We start from the raw sequence: 26,112 nt of genomic DNA on the forward strand, positions 1-26,112 counted from the left end.
ATATCTTTGCTCTATTGTTGTTCCTCTTTTCCATGATTTCAGAAGTCTGTACCTGTTGCTTTTGGTATATTTCTCTCAGTCTGTAGGTGTCAGCTGGTATATTCAAGGGCAAGTTGTTTTCAACAGTGAAGATTGAGGAATGAGGGAATTGAGGGGGTAAATGGAAGAATAGGGTAAGGTCTCAGGGTCGAATAGTATGAGTATATGAGTTTGTTAAGGTAGTATATACTAGAGATTAGAGATAGTACCAATGTAGTAGAATTCTAGTAACCAATGTATAGTTTCTGGTATAGTGATATGAATTGTATTTAATACAGGATTAGGGAGTGATAAAAAAGAAGAGAAAAGATAGAAGAGGGATAGAGAGAAGAGAGTAGATTTGTAAAAGGGAAGAAGCTTAGGAGTGGATTTGGTATGAGGGTTAAAAAACAACAAAAACAAACAAAGCAAAACAAATCATAAAATCTAAACAAAAATACCCCACAAAATCTCCCAAAAACTCCCTCCAAAAAGAATAATGATAATAAAAAAAAAAACAAAGAAGCAATCCGGTATACACACAAAAAAATAAGGAACGAAAAAACCCAGACAATCCCAACAATGAATTGATGCGACTCTACAAGTAGATTCAGCAGTCTCTGTGTAGATACTGAGTGCTACTGGCACCTTTTCCTCTGTGAATCTGGTTCCTTCAGTCTTCTCAGTCTATTCAGATGGTCTATATCAATGGGGTTGGATTTAACATTGAGTGAAGGTCACTCTCCACACTTGCCACAGATTTGGAGTCTAGGTCTCTCTCTGCCTTTGTTGGTAGCATATGCCTCTGAGACCAAACTCAATTTAGGAGTCTCAGTTCTACACAGCTAGGGCTGGGCTAGTCTGACTTCTCCTTGTTCACCACAATTGTATGTCTGTGGTGTTCCCAACAATCCTACTCACTGGGTTTAGAATTAAGCATAAGATTACCCCCACATTTTCTACTGATCTGAACCTGAGTCTGTCTGAGCTTCTGATATGATCAACAGCAGATACCACTCCCACCTTCTCTGTTTTCTTCTCCACAATTTCACTTATTGTGCTCTGGATCTCTGAGAGTTCTGGTAATCTCCACCGTCACCGTTTCTTCTCTGATTGTATCACAAAGTCTCAGACCCAGGGAGTTAGTCTCAGCTGTGCCAGACTCTGAGGGTGCCATGCTGGGGGGTTTCCTTCAGGGTACTGCAACTAGGGTGTAGTAATTTCTGCCACCCCTACTCCTGCACTGCATTGAACCACTAGTTCTCAGACCCAGGGAATTTATCAAAGCTGGTTGAGTCCCTGAGGGTGCAATGCTGGGATTTCTCCTGTAGGGGTCACAATTTCACTTACGATTGTAGTGGAGCTGGGCTGGAGCTTTCGTGGGCATGGTGAGCTCACTACTGCTGCTGGCAATATGGCACCACTGCCATGCCCTTGGCCGTGAGGCTGGCATATCTTCGTCTGGTTTTGAGCTCCGCTCTGAATCCCTGAAGACTATGATGGGCTTGGCCACTGAAAATTTTAGCTCATCTTCTCGCTGAAAGAACTGCTGGATTACATCAAACTGGACTGCAACTGGTTGTTTCAGCTCCTTTGCTTTTCTTCCCAAAGTCTGATTCTGTGAGGCAAGATGGTGTTGGTGCGGCGGCTGCCACCTCAGTGGCAGGCCGGTTTCTTTTCTGCTTCTTTGGTTGTTCTAGTCTTCTTCTAGTCTGTCTCTTGTATATATAGCTTTTATTTCTATATTGATAGTATTTTCTTTCTCTGTAAGGCATTATTTTTGACACTATGGAGATCGAGTGTCAGCAGTACTTGTAAAAGCTGCTTTATTTGGTTGCCATCTTCCCTGAGATCGAATATATATATTTCTAACAATGTCTTTTTTTTGAGTCAAATAACAATTAATGACTGATAACTGATCTTTTTTATTTTGAACTTGTGGAATTCATGGCAAAGAATTCATGAAATTTGATCTAAGAGAAACATATTATTAGGAAAGATGCTAGGAAAATAAATAAGACCCTCCTTTAAAAAAAAAATCAAATCCAAATGAAGCATTTTTGAATATGTAGTCTGTCCTTTGGTCCACATCAATGGTTCCCAAACCTCACTAAACACTGAAAACTCCTGAGATAGTCAGGCACAGTGATATAGGCCTATAATAATCTTGGTACTTGAGAGACTAGGGCCAAAAAAATCACAGGTTCATGGCCAGCATGTCATTACTTAGCAATATTCTGTTTCAAAAATATAAAGGGCTGTGGCTGTGGCTGGGTGGTAGAATCCCCTTGTATTCAATTCTTACTACGCATCCCAACACAAAAAGAAAAATCTTGAGTTGCTTAAAACAATGATGATGACAATGATGGTGATGATGATGATGATGATGATGATGATGATGATGATGATGATAAAGATCGAGGTCTCATCCCAAACACTGATTCCAATTTGGGATTTCTGTGGGGACATTTCTGTTTTTATAACCCTCAAGGGATTCTAATGCAGCCTGATTGAACACCTCTGGCTTATGTTGCAGTGCACCAGTGTATTCAGATAGTATCCTATAATAATTTTTGGAAATTGTGTCATGCTTCTTGGCTGCTCACAGCATTTGTGATGTTGCTCTGGCACCTTGCAAATGTTTGTTATATTAAAATTAAAAATAGGCTTTTTATCAAGAAGAAAATTCATTACTGATATGTATTTTCTCTCAAAATGGGTTTTCCTGAAGGGTAACTAGCCCCACTCAAATAAGTGTGGCTTTCAAGGATATATTTGTCTTTTGCCTCTCTGGTTTTACCAGGACTTTGACTTCAGACATTGTGGAACCCATCATTGATCTGTTCATAAATGTATACTATTTTGTACCAGAAAATGCTCATTGAGTAATCTGTTTTAAGTCAGTTGGAAGCAACTTTTGTTTCTCACTGAGTTGAGGTCCTCCTCCAAACCAGATGCTTTTCCTTTTTTTGGGGTGGGGGAGAGTTGTGTTTGAAATATAGAAACTGCTTTATTTTATTTACTTACTTATTCTATTCTTTTCCCTTTCTATATTTATTTATTTATTTTTGTGGCTCATACTGGAAATGGCATACATTCATACTGTGCTTGGTGCCCTCTCCCATGCCCCACTTTCCCTTCCTCCCCTCCCATCAATAAGTGTCCAGGTTAACCATGCTGCATTCATACTCTTACACATATCCAGATGTATCTCCTCCATTATACTTTTCAGTTGCTCATCAATCCTTGTGCTGCTTAGTCCCTATTTGCAACCATTTATTTATCTGCTGCTACGGAAGGCCTGTAAGCAAAGGCTTTGTCTTTCTTGGACCATGCTACATACGCAGGACACCCACAGTGCCCAGGATACACAGACCTGAGTGACTGAATCAGTAAATATATTTGATGTCACATAATAAACTTGCAGAATAGGAGAAGCTAAGTGGGACCCACTCGGTTCCTCGAACCACCTGGAATCCTGCCGAATCGTGATGTGCCATTTGGGGATAGAGGTGGCAGGCTGTTCTGCAATAATAAATGGGATAAATGACAAGGCTGCTCTCAGATACATTTTTAATTTTAGATTCAGTGAACTGTGGTTTAACAAAATGCTTCTGTGGATTTATTAAGGCCATTTAGGTGAAAAAGCAAGAACAATAGTTTTAATTTCTTCTGTAATTTTGTTTGTGGCAGTTAGTTATAGCCAAGCCAAAGAGTTATGAAGGGCTGTGGATTTCTAGCATGTATACATGCTTTTAGTATTTCATTAAAAATAAACTATTGATATACAGAGTAAATGCTGACTGTTAGAGGGTTATATAGTTTTATCAGCCACAATTCTTGGTCTTAAATTTATCAAATTTAACGTGAAGAAGCTATTACAAGTGCATAGAGATGTAAAATACAAAGGTAAAGTCTTAAGAGTTTTGAGATTGGTACATGCTAAATCCTAGTATTGGATTTTCCACCCACATGAGAGTTGCAAAAGATGGTTTTTGAATGGGATTCTAGGTAAAACCATGAAGAAAAGAAAAGAAAAGACTAAATGGTATATTTCAAGAAATTGTGGCAGCTTGAAACAATTCCTTCTTTTATTCAATCTCTCAGATTAATAAGTCAGCTTAAGTTTGATTCCAAATCAATCTTGAATTTGCCCATATGTCTCCTCATCTGCCTCCAGGTCCAGGCTATCATTTTCCTACTAAACAAATGAAGAAGCCCCCCAACTCTGCCAGTGTACATTCTTGCCTATTGCAATCAGAGTAACCAGATAATCCTAAAAATATTTTCTAGATAATTGTAGGTTTACATATAGCTCTAAGAAATAACACATAAGGATTTCATGTGTCCTTTACCTAGCTTAGTACCATGGCAAGACCTTGCAAAAGTATAATATGATATTAGAATCAAGATATTGACATTGACAGAACCAACCAATGCTATTCATTTTTTTTTTCAGTTTTGCTAAAGCTCGTGTATGCATAGGCTTCTGTGTTGGTATTAGTTTTGTGAAATTCTATCACATGTACAGGTTTCTGTTTCCACCACTACAAGTAAGACACAGAACAGTTTTATTACCACAATTGTCCCTTCCTTTGCTCTATTATTACCACTCACCTATTTGCTGTTACCCATGCCTTTTCCATTCCCTAGAAACCACTACTCTAGTTTACATTTTCACAGTTTTGTCATTTAAAGCGAAGTCTGTTCATAGAATCGCACAGTATGTTTTTGAGACTGGCTTTTATCACTCAGCATGGTTTCCTTTGAGTCATACAAATCATTTTATGAATGAAAAGTTTACATTTTAATTGCTGAATAATGTTCTCATAATGTTATTATCATAATAATAGTATTTTCTGGTATGGATACATATTATATTTATTAATAGATATCTGGGCCCTTTTAAAATTTAGCTTTTACAAATAAAAACTGCCTTAAATATTTACATGCAGGTTTTTTTATGAATCTAAATTTCCATCTCTTTAGGTTTAAGTGCCCACAAATACAACTGTGGAGTAGTAGAGTGATTACACAGATGATCTTTTATAAATACAATCTAAGCCACTCTTCTTTTTAAATGCTTTTAATGATCTCCTGTTACTCTTAGCACCAACCCAACAGGCCTGCAAAGCCTTGAGCCATCTGGAGGTCATGCTTCTCATTCTTGTCATTGGTATCTTAAATACTATCAGCTTCCCCTATTACATGTTCCGATAACACATTGCCCTTCCTCCCATAGTGAGAGTTTGGATGATATACTTATTATTTGGGTATTGGTCATTGCCATTAATGGAGCCACCATTCGGTATATCAGGATCTAACCAGTGGATACCCCCAAGAGTATAATTGGAACTGTGACTTGCTACTAACCAATGAAATATGGAAAATGTGATGTCATTTTAGTAATTATATCACATCTTTCATTGTGTGTGTGTGTGTGTGTGTGTGTGTGTGTATGTGTGTAGGGGTCATAATTAATTTTCATCTAATTTTTTTTGTGAAGTAAGCAACCCCAACCATGGTGAGAAAATATTTCAGACAAGGAACTGTAGAAAGTTTCTAGGAACTGCAGGGCTTCCAATATCTGGGAATAGCCTCCAACTGACATCTAGAAAGAAAGAAAGAAAAATAAAACCTAAAACCCTCACACATATAGCTATAAAGAAATTATCTCAGTTAAAACCCGGAGTGAGCTTAGAAACAGATTCTTTCACAGTAAAGTTTCCAGTGGAAAGTGGAGTCCAGCCAAACCCTCGATTCTAGTTGTGTGGAGTTGTGAGCAGAGAAACCATAAGCAGCATCTGGACTCCTCATCCGTGGAAATTGTGTCTACACATTTATTATCTTTCCACTCTGTATTTTAAGGATTTGCTATGAGATCTTAAAAATTGATATACTAGCTTCCCTAACATCAGTGTGTTCATGAATTCGGTCAGTGATCTGAGTACAGAAGTAATATATGCCACCACCAAGCCTTGCTCAGAAAACTGTAAGATCTTCTCCCAGTGTTGCCCCAGTCGGTCAGTCAGATTTTTAGCAGAGATTTCAAGTACTCTAAAAGATGGTAGGAGAAGAAGATAGAAGGAATCTGGTCTCTCAATATTTGTATGGAAGGCCGGGAACTGAATACTTACAAAGTAACTCCTTTGTTTATTGTATTATGTTGGTATACATCTTTTGATTTCTTGTTAAGTCACTTAATATTATTTAGCTTGCCAAAGTCCTATGGACTTGAGGTATATAAATAATATCTATCAGGAATGTAAATAATATCTGCTTTGCAGTCCTGTTGTGTTGATGCTAAAAATAATGAATGGGGCCATAACTTAATCGTTTATCATTAAACTGAAAAGAAATTAGATGACAGGATGTCAAAACAACCACAGTTCCTTTTATCATTTCCCTAGTACTTAGAAAACTGTAACTATCCTTATTCTACTACTAAATAATTTAGCAGTAGTTCAGCAGAATTGTCATTTCTCACTTTCTTGAAACACTGTCATTTAGAAATCACTTCCAACTATATAGGTAGATTGATCTGATCTTCATAGTGTCCTTTTTGGTAATGCTTCTCTTCCTTGGTATTCCTGCCACATTTTTAAAAATAACAAGGAGGATCATCTGACCTAATCATTAGACCAATACATTTCACATTATCTCTCAAATCATTAAGTAGAAAAATGGGTTGCTTTTGTAGCCCCAGTAGAGTTTGCTATACCAGAACTTCCCATAATATATTAATATATATTCCCATAATATATTCCTATATATATGATAGTCTCATATCATATATATATCATGATATGATATACATGATATATATGATATATGATATATATCATATATATATGATAGTCTCTCCCCTCAACCCCCACATTCATTTCTCCCCATTGCCCTGAATAGGATATTTTTATGGAATCCCAAATTACATCAGACAGGAAATGATGGAGACAATGTAAACTTATGAGGATAAGTTCAGCACTAATTTTGTTTTTGTAGAAGGTACGCTTGAATAGCATAGGAAATCTTTAAGAGCAAGAGGACACCAATGGTCAGCAATTTAATTAAAGTTAATATAAATTATTTCCTCCATCATCCGGTTCATAATCCCCATGTTCTTCAGGTCAAACCCAGTCCTCCTAAAACCCATTAGTCCTTTTCAACATAGTACTTATGATACTTATGTTCATAACTGTTTAGCTTCCTTCACCTTTTCTGGGGATCATGGGTCCTGTGCCTTAGCTAGACAACTTTTCAGCAAATTTGTACATATTTCTGATTTACTAGCAGTCATATATTTTGATAGGTCCGTTTGATTTCCTTGGTGAAAAGAGTTGAATTTTACACAATTTGATAATTAATGTGAAACCATCATAATGCAATTTGAAAATTCTACATTGACATGAACACGGGGTTATTGGTGCAATGTTAAAATGATGGACTCTTTATACAACAAACATACATGGCTAACTGATGCCTTTAAAATCAGAACCAACAGAGAAGAGTCTAAATAAGGCCACCCTAGGGTGTGGGAGAGGGGAAGAGGGAAATTCTCTGATGCACATGATGTACTTTAACAAACATATCAAAGTCAATCACTAAGTCAAGCATGGGAAAGAGGGTGGGGAGGGAATGGGTTGGGAATTGGGTAGGGGCTAATTGGGTGATGTGTGCATGTATGTCTTCAATATCTTGTATCCCATTAAGATGCACAACTACAATGAAGCATTAAAATTTTTTTAAAAAAACCTCTCTCTCTCTCTCTCTCTCTCTCTCTCTCTCTCTCTCTCTCTCTTTCTCTCCTTTCTACCTCACTGCCTGAATAAATCTCTTGGCTGTAAAAAAAAATTAAAAAATTTACAAAATGAAGAGAAAACATATTCCAAATGAGGGCTTATTGACAGTACTAAGCTCAGTCAATGGCACAATTACAGTACTAATATAAGAAAATTACTGTGCTATATCTCTGTATCAATTATTGTGCCCAAAGTTTTCTTTTCAGTTCCTTTAGACTCTCTGAAACATGTACTTTAGTACTGAACAGGATATAAATTCATCATTTAAGACAAACTATCTTGTAAGCTTTCTTCCTCCAGTTTTGCATATTGCCTTTGTGTTCTTCAACCTTTATAATTTTTCTCCCATTCTTCCTAGTTTTTCCATCAAGCACAGATGGAAGCAAGCTATTGCAATTCATTACAGTAAATGGTGAAGGGGTCTCAGAGCTATCAGTAAATGCAAAAAGTTAGACAATAGTATATTTGACTTTCATTTAAGACCTGCAAACAGATAAAATGAAATAAAAGGTCACATTCTTTGCATTGGGAAGTGAATTTTCAGTTACATTCTTTTTGTGTGATTCAGGCTTTATTTAAATAAAACTTCCTATGGTATTTGAATTATTTTAGGAAGAATATTTAATTATTTTATGATGCATAAGAAGTTTATAAAGGTAAACATGATTAACGTTAGCAAAGGACAACAATAAAAAGAGAAATGCAATTTGTAAGTAATAGACAACTTATTATTATGCTTCACAGAGAACCTTATTTAATATACTTTAATATTTAAACTCATAATTTCATTTATGCATCTTGCTGGATTTGCAAAGCATCGACACTGTGTTTTCAAGAGAAAAGAAGATATGTACTCATGTAATTGCTCTGGACCTAGTTCTTAATTATACACACTAAAATAAAAAATTCTTGTGGCCAATAAGTTTTTGGTTCCAAACATTTATTTTCTTAGAAATATCATAAAATTCTTTTCATTTTCATTAATTTCTTCATTCATTTGGCCAGAGTTTATTATTTACCTACCATGAACCCGACATTGTGCTTGGTACAGAGATGCATTTTATGAGCAAAAATGGTGGTAGGGGTACAAGAAATTTGGGGGGAGAGTCTGATAGGCAAACATAGTAACACTGAATGAAAGGCTCTCTGTGAACTATAGCACAGAACTTGGTTTAGAAGAGGAATGGTCCAGAGAGCTCTCCTGAGGAACTGAAGCTTCAGTTGCGATCTGAGGGTTGATTTATGGTAAGAGGAATGTGTGAGGTGTGTGTGGAGAGTCAGAAGGAGCATTTGTGTAGAGAAACAGCACATTGAAATCTCAGGTAGGAGGGACTATGTAATACATAATAAGTAAAATATGGCAATTGTGTGGTTGAAATGTCAAGATATAATGGATTGGGGTGGAAATGAACTCCGGAAAAGGACCAACCAGGAATTACAAACTATTTCAAACACTCTGCCTAAACCAAACCATCTTCCTTATTACAAATCAATATCAACATTGTACCTGAGTATGAGCAGAAGAATTGGAACAAAAGAACAGAAAGTAAAAGGTATGGGTTTTGGAAACTAGGGCATTCAATATAAAATGGGATAAGTTTTACCATTTAAGTTCCCAACATTATGTCCATGATTATTTTCCATCTAGTAAAAATTGTGATGACTTGGAAGAGGTTATAGTATTCTAATATTAGAAGTGCTTCTGGCTATAATATGCAGAACTCCTGATTAACAGTAGCTCCAATTATGTGGACATCTATTGTTTATCTAACAAGAAATTTAGAAACAAATAAATCTAAACACCACCAAAGACATGGCTCTTCTTCTCTATCACAACATCCTTGCGCTCATGGTTATGAGATGTTTTATATATTTCTAGAAATTAAAACAAATAAACAAAACCTCAAAATTAACAACTATATTAAAGCAAAAATAAAAGAAAGTAAAACACTTTTCCCAGCAAATACAAAGTAGCCTTCCTTTTATATCTCACTGGCAAAAATAAAATCATATTGCCAATTCCCATACCTGGAAGGGGGTCTGAAATCAAGAATTTGGATCCTCTCAGACCCTTAGTGGAAGCAAAAAGGAAAGAAAGAAGAAATAATGGTGCTTAGTTAATGAATCAGCAGTGTGAGTGCCTGAAAAGATTGAGTTATGAGGACATTAGCTTCAGATACCAATAGAGGCATTTATTTTGGATATACTTGTCTGTGATGCTTCTGTTTCTGCAGTGGGAGTCTTGTGAATATTCTACAGTGATGTCTTAGTTTTTTGTTTTTATTTTTATTATTACAGAAAAACCCAGCATTGTAACCACATAGTCGAGGGTAATATCATGTAGGTGACTGTACTAGAGACTGTCCCCATGTTAGGTACTTAGATCACATTGACATCCACAGTGTAGCTTTGCTGGTGATCTGCTAATCAAAAGAGAAGAAAGAGCGAGCAAGAAAGAGCATAATGCTTTCCCCAAAGTGAAAGCCAAATGACGTCATGAAACACTGCAAAAGGAAGGTTCCACATGTGTTGGAGTGGAGCAATGTGGTAGGTGAATTGAGTTAGCAGATGGTACACCAGAGCACAGCATGCCAAATGCTTTTGAAACCACGATGTGGCAGTCAGTATGATATCCAAATTTCAGACAGATTTAGTTTCAGCATGGGAAGATGATTCATCACATTAAATTAATAACACTAACTTTAATTTTATTGGCTTTATTGTTTACTTTATATTTAATTTGTGGTTTTGTTTCTATAGCCTACTAAATCTTCTAGGCAGAAGATGTTTATACCTAGCTTCATATCTATGAAAAATATGAGTATAATAAGAGAAATTTTATTTATATATTTTATATACATATGGCTTAATACTTTTCCTCTAATCATGTATTGAGAAGGGGAGGGACTGAGAAGGAAATCACAGAGAAGCTCACCAAGGGCTGTGTGTATGTATGTCACTATCACTCTGAACTACATTATGATGTGAGACTATAATGCACCAATAAAAAACATATATATATGTATATATACATATATATATACACACACACACATATATATATATATATATATACTTATAAAGATTCTACTTAAAGGTAAGCATCATTGTATTAAAAATCTCTTCAAGTTAATTATGGAAAATCCTTAAATTACAGTCACTTCTTTTTGTCAAAGACAACTAGACATGTTTATTTATGCACCATTCTACCTTTTGCTTGTCCTTGTCCATATATGAAGGAAGCAATCAATACATTTTTAGATTTGTCCAGCTACTGAATATATCAAACAGTTTACCTAAATGTTAAGACTGGTGGCATTTAATTTGAGGAAGAAAGTCAGGGGTGTCTAGGCAGAGAACACTTGTAAAGAAAAGTGGATCAAGAAGCTCTGATAAAAATGTAATAGGTAGGTTTACACAGAACCTTTGCTTTCTGTTCACATTAGACAGTGGTCGCTTGTCATAAAACAGCACAGTTAAAAATGCCTCATAGGTCACATATCATATTGCTTATCTGAAACAGACTAGGACAAAAAATGTCCTACTAAGGTTATTTCAAGACAGAGTAGGACCTGGGAGTCTGAAAAGAGTATGAGTGCTTTCTTTGCATCATATATTATTTGGGGATATGGAAAAGGAAAGCATATGTATTAAAAATGGTTCACTAACCAGTGGCTCATGCATTTCTTGCTCATGTTCTTGTTACTGTATAATTTAATGACTCAGAGCTATATTCCTAAGTTATGGGAAAACCTGTAAATAGATCTCAATCTGAAGTGTGCATTTCAAAAATGGACCCTCCAGCAAGCATTCGTCCCTTGTAATTAAGTACACAGTATTAATAAGGTTAGCTGTTTTAAAGTTTCTTATTAAAATCTCCAAGGTTGATTCTACAGTAAAATATTTCACTAGGAAATGTTCAATTTAAAAAGGAAGTGCACACAGGATGTTGGACAGTGATTAGTGTTTTAAAAACTGGATGATCACATTAAATACAAATAATTATGTAAAATAAAACAAAGAAGGTTCTGAATATTTTGCATGTTTTGTACGAAAGTCATAGCTCTGCAAAAGAACAAGGAAAGAGACTGGGAGAGGATTATAGACTCTGAGGAAGATTTGATGCTTACTCTGAGCAAATCTTTCTGATAAATTGTCTTTCTAATTAGCTGTTTGTCTTGACAATTGTTTATGGTTACTGCTTGTGTTTAGGTTAGGAAGGAATATTCTTGCTTAGTTATCCCTACAAAGTGCTAAGTTATGAACTGCATTGATTCTGACCTAAATAAATTATTCTCAGAAAACTTAGATGATTAAATCGAACAATTTAGCTCTTAACACTGTGTGTAGTAGTGGCTGAGGCTTTCCTCTTTCTAGAGCAGTCTCTGTGTATACCTGTCGGCCATATTTTCTTCCGTCAGATTCTGTTGCTAGGGCAACCACCTTCTCTGTACAGGCTTAGGGTAGCCTGCTTCTTTTTGGAAATGGACTCTGGGCTGGTTGCCAGAATTTTAGTTCTCAAAATCAGGACTCTACTATAGTTTAATTAACCATTTCACTGGCTTGAGAAAATATAGAATATAACAGGTTTTGAGTGTTTTATACTCAGAGAGAAGCAGAAGCTAAAATGTGACTAAAAGCTAGGAATTGTCTTCTGCTTTTTGAGAAGGAAAATTGTTTTAAACCTTATTGATTTATTGTTAATTTTCAGAACAATTCAGCAGGGTTATAATTTAAGTCCGGTTCTCTGATCCTTACCCAATACAGTGTAAACAAAAATTCCCACTTATAAAAGACAGTGGACTTTTAATATATTCCTTACTGCTCCCTACTGAAATGCAGAATGTACTATTATTGCAAAAGGAAAAACAAAAGCTTCCTAATCAGGTCTCATTATAATCATTTGCACCAATCACATCCCTTAATCATTTATTTTTTTCTCTCCTTGCTTCTTTTAGTTCTTGCCTCATTAGACTTCAAGATTGAGAAGGGACTTCACAGTTCTTCCAGTCTACCTTCTGACTGTTGTTCATTATTTTATAAAACAGCTTCTTCCATTTTGAGCTCTATTAGAAAGTCTTCATATTTTGATAAAGTCCGAGTGTGCCATGACTGCCCTGGTTCTACTTCTGTCCTGCCTCCTGAATCAACGTAGTCATGGTTTGTTGGCTTCAGAAAACCTCCTGTGACTGTACCTCTGGGTCCATGGGGCAAGAATGCCAGCACAACCTTTTTTTTTTTGTCTGTTTCCATCCAAGGACTGAACACAGATGTAATACCAGACACCATTCCTGACCCATAGGAGTTTCACCGTACAGCCTGCTTTGGCTTGTGGACTTTCCAGAGGTCTGGCCAAGCCTGTTTTAGCTTCGCGCTGTGGTCTGAGGCCTTTCCTGTGCACTCCTTTCTCTCTTCTTTCCACCCTTGTCACAGCTGCACCGCAATCTTTCTACCTCCTTCTGCTTTCTCTGTCTCACCCTTCTATTTATTACAGATCTTTTCCCAATAAACCCCTTGGAAGCCCAATTCCCTCCTGGCATCTGCCTTTTTTGGGAACTGATTCTGACACATCAAGTGTTTTCTTTTTTAGGCTAAATATCCTCAGTTCATCACTCTTCCAGATGCGTTCCAGCTTCTCAGTGTCCCCCGTAAGCAAGGCAGCCATGGAGAACAGACATCTTCCAGGACTGTTTGAATAATGCCGAGCTGCACGTTTTTTCAGTTCTAGTCTTCTGACCACATTTCCCTAATCCATTTCAGGATGACATGAACATTCGGGGCAGTCTTATCACTTTGTTGATTCATATCAAGCATGTTGGAAACCAGGAGTCTAATGAAATTTAAGGATAATTCAGCTTATTGAAATCCTGTGGAATTTGAATCCACTAAGAATTTTTCACATGACCTACTGTAATAAAATTCCTTCTTTCCTTTTCTGTACAGGCAATTAAAAATCTAGGCAAAGGTATTCACATCTGTTTCAAGTTTATTTTATTTGGTAAATTCAGGCCATTCTGCAATCCATTATATTAGCCATTTCTTGGATTTCCTGCCACTTTGAAATTCCCCAAGTATAGCAGCAATAACAATGGATAAAAATGAACAACTGCAACTGAAAAGTCTTAACCAATCTCTCTTTAAGTTAATCATTAGCTTTAAAAAGGATCATTAATTCAATTACATATCTGCAAAACTGTATCACTATTCATAGCATGCTTCTCCACCTTTCATACAAGATATACTTACTTGCACTTGACCCATTTTCTTTTATTTTTTTATTTTTACATACTTTTTTTTTTGGCCAGGTGCAATAGTGCACACCTATAATCTCATTACCTGGGAGGCTGATGCAGGCAGATCACAGGTTCAAGACCAGAGCATGATAACTTAGTGAGACCTTGCTTAAAAACAAAAAAAGAAAATAGGACTGAGGGTATAACTCAGAGGGAGACGGCCCTAGGGTTCAGTCCCCAGTACCCCTCTCCATGCACACATTTTGGTGCTTTGTGATTGTACATGATAATGAGATTTATAGTTATATATTCATCTGTGCAGATTCACACATGCATATTTGGCCGGCTTCTTCCCTATATCTCTACTTTCCCTCCCTCTTCAATTCCCCAAACATCATTCAGTACTCAGTGGATCTCTGTCTTGATTTTCATGAGATCCCTTTTTGTTTTTGGCTTCTATGTATGAGATAAAACATACAGCCTTTTATGTTTTAAATCTGGATTTTCTCACTTTCCAGTCATTTCAAATTTTTTTTGCAGGTGACATAATTTTGTTTTTTATGGCTTAGTAAATATATATATATATATATATATATATATATATATACCCATTCATCCATTGATGATGAACACTTTGGTGGGTCATATGACTTGGCTATTGTGAACTGTGCTGCTACAAACATGGGCATGTATGTGTCACATAATATTATTACTTAAATTCTTTTAAAAATACCAAAACGTGCTCTAGCTGGGTCATATAGTGGTTTCGTTTCTGATCTGTTCAGAAGCCTCCATACTGATCCCTATGATGGTTGTCCTAATTTACCATCCACCCAACAGTGTACATGTATTTCTTTCCCCTCATATCCTTGCAGGCATTTGTTATTATTTGTATTCTTGATGACTATCACTCTAACTGAAATGAAAGATCTCAATGTGGTTTTGATGTGCATTTTTCTGATTGCTAAGGATGTTGAACTTTTTTCATATTTTTGTTGGTAATTTGTATTTTTAATATGATACATAATTCAGACAGAATATACCTGAAAGCCTTTTTTTCATCTATATATGCAATGATGACAATCAAATATGATAGCGTAACCTGTATGGGTCAAATTGTTGATCTCTGTTTAGACCATAAAATCCATATATGATTCTAGCCTGTAAATATAAAATGAATGTGATATTTTGTGAATCTTTCACTAACAATAACAGAGTTTACTTTCATATTGCTAACAATGTAAAATGGTTAAAAACATTTTGACTCATTGAATACAAGAAATTTAACTGTAAATTTTTTCCTGTGCTTCATGCTTCTAAGTGGGGATCTTAAAAGGCTCTTTAGTAGAGAGACATGACAGGAAAAAAAAAAAAACATAAAACAAACCTCACTAAGATGTGATAAAGAAGTCTAAGTGCAAAGAAAAGCTCAGTTACCACAATCAGGTTCTTTTAGAACGAACTTGTCAAACCTTTTGGTATCTCTCATTTATCATTGTTAACAAAATTTGGAGATTAATAATTCAGAATTTATATAATGTTAAGTGATTGAATTTTCACTGATAATCAAGATATTGTTTTTATCTTTCTTGTTTTACCTCATTCCCCTTCTAGTAATGCAAAATTTTTGTGAATATTACATTTGTTCCCACAAGCAGTTTTCCAAGCAAGATATTTTATTTTTAAAAAAAATTTTAAATTTTATTTTATTGGTGCACTATAGTCTCACATCATAATGTGGATTATCTTGACAATGGCATATATTCACATATTACTTGGTGCCCACCCCACTTCTCCTTTTCCCTCCCTCCCAATACTGAGTGTCCAGGTTAACGATATTATATTCACATGTACACACATATTTGAATTCCTTAAATAACCTCAACTTTCTTCCTCCCCTACTCTTCCTTTCTGGCTTCCCGAGGTTTCCCCTCCATTATCTGCAGTCCCTCTGGTATCCCTAATACTCCCTAGCTTGAGCATATTAGAGAAAACATAAGTCCCTTCTCTTTCTGTGCTTGGCTGATCTCAATTAACATAATATTCTCCAGGTCTTTCCATCTTCTTGTGAATGACATGGTTTTGTTCTTTTTTATTGCTAAGTAGAATTCCATTGTGTATATTTCCCATAATTTTGCAGTCCATTCATCTGTTGATAGAGACCTAGGTTGGTTCCATATTTTGGCTATTGCAAATTGTGCTGCTATGAACATGGGTATGCATATTTTACTGTACTTCTCTAATTTCAACCCCTTTGGAAAGATACCCAGTAGTGGTATAGCTGGATCATATGGTGGTGGATCCATTCCCAGTTTTCTAAGAAATCTCCACACTGATCTCAATACTGGTTTAACTAGTTTGCAATCCAACCAACAATATAAAAGATTTTCAATTTCCCCACATCCTCACCAGCATTTGTTGTTATTTGACTTCTTTATGCTGCCACTCTGATTGGGGTTAGATGGAATCTCAAGCTAGCTATTTTAAATGGAATTAAATTGACAGCGAGATATTTCTTCTCATTACCACAAAAGAGTACTTTATTTGGCAATACTTCATTATAGTAAGTGTGTGTGTGTGTGTGTGTGTGTGTGTGTGTGTGTACTTCATTATTTTAAGTGTAAGGGATTCTCTCTCTCTCTCTCTATATATATATATATATATATATATATATATATATAAGGTTAAATAAATTATTACAACTTTATAAACTATTTCTGTTACTCTTGTTACTCTTCTTGTATAATTTGTATAATTTGAAATATAAACATCTTCAGAAATATCTACTGGTTTAGTCTTTTAAGTATTTCAATCAAATAAGAAATAAAACTGGCAAAAAGACACAAAATATTTTTAGAGATAGAAGGGATAATACAGATTATCTAATTGGCCACTCAGTTTACTTATACCTTTACAAAATACCTTACAATATCAGTTCTGAGAGAGAGAAATAGTTTTTATACAGTAACTTATTGCTTTTTCTTTAGGACAATAAAATTTCCCATCTTAAGTATGTATTTTGATGCATTTGGATATAGACATACACAACAACTGTCACTATAGCCAAAATATATATTTTCATCATTGCAAATTATTTTTCATGTTATCTACATCTCCAGGCAGCTGCTGTTGTATTTTCTGTCATGAAGTATTATTTTTTTTTCTGTCCTATGATTGCATTTGAATGTAATCTCAATACGAGTGCTCTTTGGTTCTGTTATGTTCTACTCACCAGAGTGTGATTCTTCCGTTTTCTGTGGGCTACTAATTTGTTCTGGGAATTATTCCTTTGAGTACAGAAATAGACTCACACATTATTTGGGTCAGCATTCTTGCAGCTATAATCTAAAAGAGTGACCATGTGTCTTAGAGGAGAGAAAATTTATATTCTTACAGTTTCAGATTGAATCCATGTGAGGCTGGGGACCATGATCTGAGGGGATATTAAATATTAATAATCATTTGGAACATTTCCAGTGTTTGGTTAATACCAAACATGTGTGTATGCTTTCATGACATATTTACATGTCTCCTCAGGAAGTATCTAGCAGTAGACATGTTTTGTTTAAATGTATGTTTTTCCTGACAAAATATGCCAAATCATTTCCAAAGTGGATCATTTTAATTCCTGCTAAAAATATATGAGCATTCTGGGAGTTCTGCATCCTTATCACAATTGGCATAATTAGCTTTTTTCATTTCACTATTCTACTGGATGTTTAGTGGCATTTCATTAAGGATTGGATTTTTATACCCTTATCACTAATAAAATAAAGTATCTTTTCATGTGCTTATTGGCACATAAAATATATATGTATATATATTTACATATATATTTATATTATATATGTCTGTTTAGACTTCCTATTAATATTAGTTTTATTTACCTTATTAAAATGTGGATTTCTTTATTCCGAGTATAAAATTTTTATATATATTTATGTGCATATATGTAGGTATATATGCATGTAAACATGCATATATAAACTCATATATTTTCTTTCTGTGGCTTTTCTCTTCTTATTCTTAAAGGAGTCTTTTGAATACCAGAAAGATCTAATATTTACAAAGCATATTTTGCCAATGGTTTTATGGATTTTTATTTTTGTCTTGCAATCTTGTCAGTATCACAAGAATTTCTGTCTGTGTTTTATTTTAGAAATGTTATAGTTTTATCTCTTATGCTTAAGTCTAAAAGTTTTATGATTAAGTGTTTGAGCTGAATTTTGTGCATAGTTTGTGAAATAATGGTTGATGTTGTATTTTCCCTATATGTACATATCTCATTCTAGCAGAATTTATTGAAAAGATGATTCTTTCTCTGCTGAACTGACTTGGTAAAACTCAGTTGCTTATTTATGTGTGTTATGTTAGCTATAGAATGGCCCCTTAAAGAGCTCATAAATTGGTGTTTAGAGCTCATATAATTGAGTGTTGAGAGTTGTAATTCCAGCAGTGAATAAACCCATTGTAATGGATTTACTTGGATGGTACCTGGAAGGCTGGCAGAGTGTGGCTGGTAGGTTTCTGGGGGTTTGGCTTTGAGAATTACATTTCGTTCCTCCTCCCCCTGCTCTCTCTATTGCTTCTGGCTTCAGTGATGTGTAGAGCACTGCTCATGTGCTCTTCCTCTCCCTGTCTCCCCTCACCATCCCCTCAGATCATGGTCCCCAGCCTCACATGGATTCAATCTGAAACTGTAAGAATATAAATTTTCTCTCCTCTAAGATACATGGTCACTCTTTTAGATTATAGCTGCAAGAATGCTGACCCAAATAATGTGTGAGTCTATTTCTGTACTCTCTTCTCTTCCATTGGACTGTAGGTCTAGTTTTACATGATTCTAGGATCTCCAGATACCTGCAGTTATAAAAATATCATTTTAAAATCACATCACGTAAATCTCGAGTTTTGTTCTTTTTCAAAATTGTTAATTTAGCCTTTTGGTTTTCTCATATGTATTTTAGAACAATTTTGGCAATTTCTGTGTAATACTTTGGAATTTCGATTAGCAAATTCATTATCCATAGTTTTTTGAGTTTTAAATGCTTAGTCATGATATGATTATGTCTTTTCACATACTTAGGTCTTTAATATCTCTCAACAATATTTTGAGATTATGGTACAGATTTTCTACACATTTTGTTAATTTTACATCTATATAGATCATTCATGCCTTTGTTAAATTTTATTTTGATTTTTAATTTCTAATTTTTGTATTTTTATCCAATATGCTAAAAGCTTTGCTAATTCTACTTGATACTTCTACTAGCCTCTTTGTAGATTTTGTAGAAAATTTTTATATATATAACCAGGCAATATCTAAAGGCACATTTCTATCTTTCTTCACAAACTGTACGTATGCCTTATTCCTTTTTCTTATGACATTCCATAGATGATATACTTATGAAAGTGATGGAAGCAAGAATTTTGCCTTTTTTATTCTTAGAGGAAAAATTTTCAGTCTTTTATCATTAAGTATTATACTAGTTGTAGGATTTTACAGATACTCATCTTAGTTCATTTTCTGTACTTATAACAAAATATATGAGACTTGGTGATTTATAAATAATAAGAGTTTATTAAACTACCACATCTAGAGTCTACAAAGACTAAAGGTATGGTGCTGGCATCTGGATATGGCCTCCTTGTTGTGTAATAGCACAGTGAAGGGCACTACATAGAAAGGAAAAGCAAGTGTGCCAGCTCAGTGGCCCCTTTTTCTTATGCAGTCACAAATGCTGTCACAGCAGTCCAACCCTTATGATCTCATCTAATGTTAGTGACCTTCCAAATGCACCACATCTGAGTACCATTACCTTATGAAAATAGGGATTGAACATGTCAGTTTTGGGGGAACACATTTGAGCCATAACAATAACCTTTATTAAGCTGAGGACATTCTTTTATACATTTTTATATTTTTTATATTTTTTATATTTTTAAATATTTTTAAATATTTTTCCCTTATATTTTTTCTACTCTTTTTTATTGGTACATTGTAATCACTCATCATTATGGGGTACAGGATAGTAGAGGCATACATGCACACATCACACATTTGGCTTTTTCCCAATTACAACCCAATTCTCTCCCCTTCCCTCTTTCAGAGTTCAGATTAGTTCAGATTAGTGACTGACTTTGATATTTTATAAATATACATCATGTGCATTAGGGTGCTTTCCTTCTTCCCACTCCAGAAGATATTCTATTATGTTATGCTTAGATACAGAACGTTCTCTGAAGAGCTCAGAGTTGATGTAATTAAGTGATGAGAGTTATCATTTAATAATGAATCCACTGTATTGGAGGTACTGGGTGGTAACCTAGGCAGATTTGGCATGGCTGAGCTGGAGAAGCTGAGTCCCCGGGCACTTGGCCTTAGAGAATGTGCTTTTGTCTTTGGATACTCTTCCTTGATTGTTTCTTGCTTCTGGCCTCAATGATGTGAGAGGAGGTGCTTAATTTCTCTTTCTCCCATATGGTCTTTATCCCTTTCCTCTTCTTTTGTTTTTTAATATACTTTTATTGGTGCATTGTAGTCTCACCTAATAATGAAGTTCAAGGTGATAGGGACATATATACACAAACTACTTGTTCAGCTTCCTTATTTTTTTTTTTCTTTTTTGTGGTACTGGATTCCTGGAAGCCCTTCTACCTGCGGCTACACTCCCAGACCTATTTTATATTTTTACTTGGAAACAGGGTCTTTTAAGTCAGCGAGGCTGGCTTCAAACCTGCACGATCCTCCTGTCTCTGCCTCCCAAGCACAGGGATTACAAGTGTGCCCCACCATGCCTGGCTAGCTTTCTGATTTTTTAATTGGGAAAATTTTCTTATTTTATTAATTCTCTTAAGGAATTATTAGCAATACAATGCATTTTTGTAATGGTTGCTATAGTGTTGTGGGTTGCTGTAATATATATCTTGAAATTATCACTGATATATTATAATATTATAATAATATTATTTCACAACATATGTAATGTATGAAGCTTTTAATAGTATATTTCATTTTTCCCTTTATGTTATCAATGTCATATACTCTTCTTCTTTTTATAAGTCCCCCAAAAGATTTACTATTTCTGCTCTAAACATTATCTTGAAAACAATTTTAAAATAATTCTATGTATATTCTCATTCATTTATTCTTTTTTCTTTTTCTATTAGAATTTTATTGGTACAACAAGACTGTATGTCATAGTGAGACTTAGTGACATATTCATACATGCATACAACATCTCTTAGTGTGGTACCCTTGTTACCCTATCCCACTACTCTCCCTCCTTGTATACGCTGGTAAGGTCATTAGTGATACCTTCCTATAAGGACATATTATTATTTGGTCTGTTTCCTTCTTCAAGCCTTGTTTTCTTCCCTCCCCATCTTCACACCATGACCCTCTTCTACAATTATGCTGGTCTCAATCCCTATTATTAGACATTTTCTTTTCTTTTTCTATTTTATCTCTAATATCCACATTTAAAAGATAAGACCCTTTACTTTCTGAGACTGGCTGATTTCACTGAGCACTATGTTCTGTAGTTCCATTTATTTACCTGCAAGTGACAAAATTTTGTTCACCATTATGGCTGAGTAAAGCTCTACTGTATGCATATGCCACATTTTCTTTATTCATTCATCTGTTGATGAACATCTAAGTTCTAGGTCATGTGGTGGATCCATTCTGAAGTTTTTTGAGGCAACTCTATACCAATCTCCATAGTGGACGTACTAATTTACAACTCCACCAGCAGTGTATAGGTGTTCCATTTTCCCTATATCTTCTATTCCATTCCATTAATCTATGTGTCCATTTTTATGTCAGTACCACTCCGATAGAGGACTGACAGCTAGAATATAGAGAGAACTCAAAAAACTTAACATAAAAAACCATATTTAAAATATGTATAATTGAACTGGATATAAAATCCTCCAAAGAAGGAGGAATAATAATATAGGTAATTACAATGTACCAATAATAAAAGAGTAGAAAAAATATAAGGGAATGTCCTCAGCTTAATAAAGGTTATTGTTATGGCTCAATAAAAAACAGTATTTGTTACTGTTTGCATTCTTATGATTGCCATTCTAAATGGAGTTAGTTGGACTCTCAGTGTAGTTATGATTTGAGTTTTCCTGATTGCTAATAATGTTGAACATTTTCCATATATGTAGTAGTTACTTGCATTTCTTCTTTGGAGGATTTTATATCCAGTTCAATTAAACATATTTTAAATATGGTTTTTTATGTTAAGTTTTTTGAGTTCTATCTATATTCTAGCTGTCAGTCCTCTATCGGAGTGGTATTGACATAAAAATGGGCACATAGATTATTAATGGAATGGAATAGAAGATATAGAGACAAATTTACCCACTCATAGCTTGCTAATTTTTGACAAAGGTGCAATTGAAGAAAAGACAGCCTTTTCAAAAAATGGTATTGGGAAAACTGTATATTCATATGTAGAAGATTAAAAAAATAGACTTCTGTTTCTCACCCTGTATAAAAGTCAACTCAAAATGGACTAAAGACCTGGAAATTAGACTAGAAACTTTGCAAATGCTTAAATAAAATGCAGGATCAAATCTTCAAAATATAGGCACAGGTGAAGACTCCTTAACAAGAACTCTAAAGTGCAACAAAAATCCCCAAATTAATACGTGGGATGACATCAAGTTTAAAAATCCATGCAAAAATAAACAAATGCAAGAAGATAGAGCCTTTGGAATGGGAGAAAATATTTGTCATTTACTCTTTCTGGCTATCTTTATGACATTCTACATATTTGAGTTTCCATCTCTAACATTTTCTTTCTTCACTAAACACTTCATTTAACATTTCTTATAGTGCTGTTCGGTTGGCAATGAATACTCGCAACTTCATTTGTATCTGAAATATATTATCCTTCCTTCCTTCCTTCCTTCCTTCCTTCCTTCCTTCCTTCCTTCCTTCCTTTATTTATTTCTTTATTTCTTTCATTTTTTTTTTTTTGGTGGTACTGGGGTTCCTGGAAGCCCTTCTACCTCCGGGCTACACTCCCAGACCTATTTTATACTTTTTAATTTTTGGAAACAGGGTCTCTTAAGCCAGAGTGGCTGGCTTCGAACCTGCATGTTCCTCCTCTCTCTGCCTCCCAAGCACGGGGATGACAAGCGTGCGCCACCATGCCCGGTTTCTTTCTTTATTTCTGAAGAACATTTCTGTTAGATGTAGAACATAGATTAACAGTTTTGTTTTTCTTATCAGCACTTTACAACTGACTTGCATTGCTACTGAAAAAAACCCTATCTTTTTTTTTTTTTTGTATGTATATTCCCTTTTTCAGTTGGCTGGTTGTAAGGATTTCTATTTATCAGTGGTATTCAATAATTTGATTCAATGAGACTTGCTGTAATTTTATTAGTTTCTATGATGGTAGGAGATAATTAAGTTGTTAAACATGTTTTTATTTTTCATTCTCTTAAAGTTTTGGCCATTATTTTTTCACAAAATTTTTTGTCTTTTTCTCTCCATCTTTTCTTTCTAGGATCCCAATTTCGACTTTGAATCATTTACCAAATCACTAAAGTTATGCTAATTCTTAGGTTACTCCTCTACTGTGTGTGTTTTAATTTTGTAGGTTATACTGTTATGTCCTCAGTTCATTGTATTATTTTTCTCTGCATTGTTCAGTCACAATCTGCTATTAAACCCAGTCTTATTTTCACCAACTTGGATATTTTTTCAGGTCTCAAATTTGACTTGTTCTATTTTAAGTCTTACATTTCTCTTCATTATAATCATGTTTTCTCTCAAAATTCTTCAACAAATTACAGAGCTTTAAAAAATTGTTTTACCTACCAATTGATTTTGTCTTCCCTATCATTTCTGTGTCTGTTTTTCTTTGCTAATTTTTAATGTATAATTTTTCTATATTTTATGAGTCACATTTTTCTATTTCTTGTAATATACAGTAAATTTTTGTATGTGTGTGTGATTCTGGGGATTAAACCTAAGGGCATTCTACCTCCAAATTGCGCTATTCTACTCCAACCCCTATTTTATTTTTTATTTTGAAACAGGGTCTCATTAAGTTACTGAGGGCCTTGCTAAATTTCTGAGGCTGGCCTTGAGACTGTGATCCTCCTGGCTCGGCCTCACATGTATTGGGATTATTACAGGCATGGACCACTGTGCCTGGCTCTGCACATTACTTTTTATTGGAATCTGTGTATTATAAATATTATGTTATTGTATGTTGGCATTTCATATTTTATTTTGAAGAGTGTTAAAATTTATTTATGTACTTATTTTGGGCAGACAATCGAGTTACTATGAATAAGCTCCAGCCTTTTAAATCTCATTTACAAACTTCATTGTAGTTAATCTAAATTAGCCTTTTGCCTTAAACAAACATTGACACAGGGCTAGTGTATCTCTGTAATTATGCTGTGACCTTTCCATAATATCCACAGTGCTCAGTGTATTCAACAAAGTACCTCTATTCTGTTTAGTGGAAATTCAAACTTCTCCCTGTTTGATGTGAGTTTTGAAAATTTTTGTATTGTAATTATTTGCCTTATAAATCCTCCCACCTGCCATGCATTTGTATTGTAGTGTTTGACAAAGTATCTATGGGAATGCCTGTGCATGTTCCCAGAGGTCCTTTCCTGTTACAACACCCTTTTTTCCTTCCCTTTGCTTTGAAAATTCCAAGTTTCAGCCTTCCCAAACTCCATCTCTGTCTTCCTAAACTGTTGGGACTATAGAATTATTCTTAAATTTCTTCATTCTATACCATGGCTTAAGAAATGTGACAGGTAGAAATACGCAATGATAAACGTCTCATCTTATTTCTCCTCTCTCACATTACAGTTCTGTACTATCTATTGTCCAATATGTAAACTCAACTCTATCCTATATCTTTGCCCAGTTTATTTTTTGGTTTTAGGGTGAGAGGGCAATTTATTCATTGGTGTCCAGACACTAGCACAAAATCTTGAAGAAGACTTGCATTTAACATCTTCCTGAATCTGTGTGGCAAAAATAAATTTTTACTTCTTGAAAACCTAAATTTTGCCACATTCTGTTTTTATATATCATGCTAGAATACTGCTTTCTATAACAAGCTCACAGATTATAGATGTATCTTAAATCTGTAGGTTTTAGCTACATTGCTTAGGTTTTTTTTTTTTTTTTCACATGACAGCTGTTTAAAATGTGAAGACAGGAAATGCTTCCTCAGAAATGGCTTTCTAAATTCTTCATTATCAAGATTCAAAATGGTGACTGTGGGACATAGCATATCTCAGTAGCTGAAACAAATACTGTTCAACTACTGAGAAGGCAGCATCTTAATAAACAAAATAAATATAGCTCATGACCCAAAACAGATCCAAGGATCATGGCGGAAGGAATCCAGTAACTCTGAACTGTGGGATGCATTGCAAAAAAAGCCTGAGCTGGGAAGACCTGCTGCAGACACGACTGGCCGCTGGTGCCATCATGGGCAGCATCCCAAACCCGAGTCCCGGCACAGCAGCCCTAAGAAATTCAGAAAAACAAAACAAAACAAACAAACAAACAAACAAAAAAAAAACCCCAGGAGTTTGAAAGTGGCCATAGAGCTCCAACACTCAAGTACCTGAGTGGCACTGTTTGCTCACCAGAGGCAGTACCCACAGCAGCACAGCAAGACCTCCAGAGAAGCCTTGTGTACCCAGAGAAGACGTGGGAACCCAGAGGTGCAGAGAGTTCTCCAGAGCCCCAGACAAGGGCAGCCAGGTAACAGTGTGTGCCCAGATGAGCCACGGGACCTGGCATGCACCCAGTGTGTGCCACAGGACACAGTGGTAACCATGTGCGCCCATTGTGCACCACGGGACCAGTTGGGCTAGTCCAGTTATAACCTCCAGAAACACAGGAAAGGTGCTCAAGGCAAGATACCTAGACAGGGCACCGGGGGTCGCTCCAAGGCTACATTGGACATGCTCTGCCCCTGTGGGTAGGGAAGCACAGACCTGAGCTTTGGATAGAGATTGCAGAGGTGTGGAAGACAGGCTGGAAATACACAGAACCC

Source organism: Muscardinus avellanarius (assembly GCF_963383645.1).
Source record: "Muscardinus avellanarius genome assembly, chromosome: 1".
In the NCBI taxonomy this organism is placed as follows: domain Eukaryota; kingdom Metazoa; phylum Chordata; class Mammalia; order Rodentia; family Gliridae; genus Muscardinus; species Muscardinus avellanarius.